Genomic DNA, 3,616 nt, shown 5'->3' on the forward strand with positions numbered 1-3,616 from the left:
GTTTGTTTGTTGTGGGGTTTTTTGTGGTCTGTGTCCGAGGTGTGAGATGCCTGAACACTTTGGGTGACTGGTGACTATGTCTAGGCTGCAAGGACTCTCTAGGGGGCATGTACCCCATAGTGTGAAATCTCTGGGAAATTTTGGATCCTGGTCCCAACACATGAGGTCTGTGAACTCATGGGCATCTGTGTTCATGGCCTGAGGTCTCTGAATTGTTTTGTGGCCTGTGTCCAAGGGTGTGAGTTCTCTGAGATGTTTGGGGTCTGGGTCCCAGGATGTGAACTTTCTAGTATTTGGGGATCTGTGTTCAGGCTATGAAGTCTCTGTGTTTTTTGGGGTTCTGTGTCACATGATGGGAATTCTGAGCCATTTGGGATGTTTCCAGGTGTGAAGAGTCTGTTCCTATTGACAGTCACTGTCAAGGGTGTGATATCTCTGACCTCTATTCTGTTTCCAAGGGATGGGGTCTATTTAGCCATCTGTGTGACTGTGTGGGATCACTGTCTGTTCATGGATTGGGGTTCCAGAGCATGAGATCTCTGAGCTGTTTGGGGTTTTGTGTCATGTCCTCTGAGCTGTTTTGGTTAGCTGAATCTCAAGGAGATGAGATCCCTGAGGTACTTTCCATCTATGCCCCAGAGTGAATTGTTTGAGCCCTTGGGGGGTTGTGTATCCTAGGGTAAGAGTTGTCAAACTTTTTGGGGTATGTGTTCAGGTCTGAAGGTCTCTGAGGTATTAGTATTCTGTGTGACAAGATGTGAGATCTCTGTTCTGGATTTTCTGTGAACTCGCGAGGTCTGTGAGGTTGGGTGGGAGTAGGGGGTGGAGAGAGTCCAGGTCCAAAGCTTAAGGCCTCAGAATTGTTTTCTGCTATGCCCAGAGTGTGAGATCTCTGAGCTCTTTGGGGCACTGTGTCTCAGGGTGTGAGTTCCCTTTAGTGTTTCTGAGTCATTGTCCCAGCCTATGAAATCTCTGAGCTTCTTGGGAATCAGCATACAAGGACTTGGAAATGCTTTATGTTCTGTGTCCAAGTGTGTGAGGTCTTTGTGGTCTGCGAGTCTAGTACCACAGAATGAGATTGCTGAGGTGTTTGTATTTCTTTTTGTCTCAGTGTAAGTTTTATGAGCTGTTGGGATGTATTTTTCCCCATGCATGTGAGGATTTGGGTTTTGGGGGAATGTGGGTTCAGAGTTTAAGGTTTCTGAACTTTGTGGAAGCCTCTGTCAAGGATATGAGACCTCATAACTCTTATGGATCTAAATCCCATCATGTGAAATCTTTGAGCCATTTGGCAGATGTTTCCACGTGTGAGGTCTTTGATGTTTGTGTGGGTCTCAATTACAAGAATGAGGTCTTGTACTTATTTCTGGTATATTTCCAGAGCCTGGGGTTTCTGAGGTATTTTTGTTGAGTGTGTCATGCCATGGTGTGATGCCTTTAAGGTGTTTCAGGGTCTATGTCCTGACGTGTGAGGTCTCTGAGCTGTTTGGGGTCTGTGTCCAAGGTGTGAGTCCCCAGAGCTGTTTCAGCCTTTGTGTTCCAGGGTGTGAGGTGTCCAAGGCCTTTGGAGTCTGAGCTCGTTTGGGATGTGAAATTTCTTTTCCTTTCAGAGATGTCAGTCTCAGGGCGTGGTTTCTCTGTCCTATTAGGGATTACATCCTTTTTTAAAAATATAATTTATTTTATTAAAGTATAGTTTATTCACAGTGTTAATTTCTGCTGTACAGCAAAGTGATTCAGTTTTAAATATATATATATATATATATATATATATATATATATATATATATATTCTTTTTCATATTCTTTTCCATTATGGTTTATTAAGGATATTGAATATATTTCCCTGTGCTATACAGTAGGACCTTGTTTATCCATTCTCTATATAATAGTTTGCATCTGCTAATCCCAAACTCCCAATCCACCCCTCCCCCACCCCCACCTTGGCAACCACAAATCTCTGTGTCTGTGAGTCTGTTTCTGTTTCATAGATAAGTTTTAGATTCCACATATAAGTGATATCATATGGTATTTGTCTTTCTCTTTCTGACTTACTTCACTTAGTATGATAATCTCTAGGTCCATCTATTGCTGCAAATGGCATTATTTCATTCTTTTTTATGGCTGAGTAATATTCCATTGTATATATATACCACATCTTTTTTTAAAAAATCTTTATTGGAGTATAATTGCTTTACAATGGTGTGTTAGTTTCTGCTTTATAACAAAGTGAATCAGCTATACATGTACATATGTCCCCATATCTCCTCCCTCTTGCATCTCCCTCCACATCTTCTTTATCCATTCACGTGTCAGTGGACATTTAGGTTGTTTCTATGTCTTGGCTATTGTAAGTAGTGCTGCTATGAACACAGGCTGTATGTATCTTTTCGAATTAGAGTTTTATCCAGATATATGCCCAGGAATGGGATCGCTGGATCATATGGCAACTCTACTTTTAGTTTTTGGAGGAAACTCCATACTGTTTCCCATGGTGGCTGCACCAATTTACATTCCCACCAACAGTGTAGGAGGGTAGGGATTACATTCTTGATTGTGATGTCCCTGCCCTATTTGGGGTTAGTTTCCAGAATTATTTATGGGGATGTGTCACGCGAGGTAGGGCATCTCTATTCTCTCCGCAGGTCTCTTTCCCAGAGTGTGTGATCTCGGAAATGTTTTAGAGACCTGTGTCTAGTGTATAAAGTCTATCAGGTTCTGGGCACCTGTGTCTGGAGATCTCTGAGTGGTTTGGGACTCTTGGTCTTCGTGTGCAAGTTGTCCAAGCTCATGTGCATCCTGAGTTCCATGATGTCGTGTTTTTGAGTAATTTGGGTTTTGTTTCCAGGCATGAGGTTTCTGATCTTTTTGATGGTCTCGGTTGCAGAGAGTGAAATGTCTGATCTATTAGGGTCTGTGTCCAGGCAGTGAGGTCACTGAGTTGTATCAGTGTCCCTTTTCCCAGGTGTGAGGTGTCTGTGTTTTTTGAGTGTCTGAGTTCTTAAGTATAAAGTCTCATAGGCTATTTGGGGTTTGTTTCTAGGGTCTGAAATCTTTGATCTATTTATTTATCTAACTTGTGTGCCAAGTTGTAAGGTCTCTGAAATGTTTCCAGGTCTGCGTCCAAGGTATGAGATCTTTACGTTGTTGTGAACTTAGTGTCTCAGGGTTTTGGGGATATCTGAGATGTTTAGGGGCCTTTATTAGAGGGTATTAAGTCTCTGCACTGTTTTGGAAACTTTCTTCCAGGGTGTGGGGTCTCTGAGTGTTGGGATGTCTGTGTTCCTGAGTATAAAGTCTCATTAGCTGTTTAGAGATCTGTTTCCAGAGTCTCAGGTCGCTGTACTATTTTTGGTTCTGTGTCTTGTCCCAGGGTGTGAGGTTCCTGAGCTGCTTAGGAACTTATGTGCAGGATGTCACCTTTCTGAGATGTTTGGGGTCAATATCACAGGGAGTGGGATCACTGAAGTGATTATGATTTGGGGCACAAAGTTTGTGTCACAGCTCTCTGAGCTGTTTGGGTGTGAGGTCTCAGAACACTTTGCAGGGCCGGTGCTCATCTTATACCTTTGAGCATTTTTTTCCCACTTGCTCACCCATTACCATTACGTCCTTT

The sequence above is a fragment of the Mesoplodon densirostris genome, chromosome X (assembly GCF_025265405.1).
Source record: "Mesoplodon densirostris isolate mMesDen1 chromosome X, mMesDen1 primary haplotype, whole genome shotgun sequence".
Lineage (NCBI taxonomy): Eukaryota > Metazoa > Chordata > Mammalia > Artiodactyla > Ziphiidae > Mesoplodon > Mesoplodon densirostris.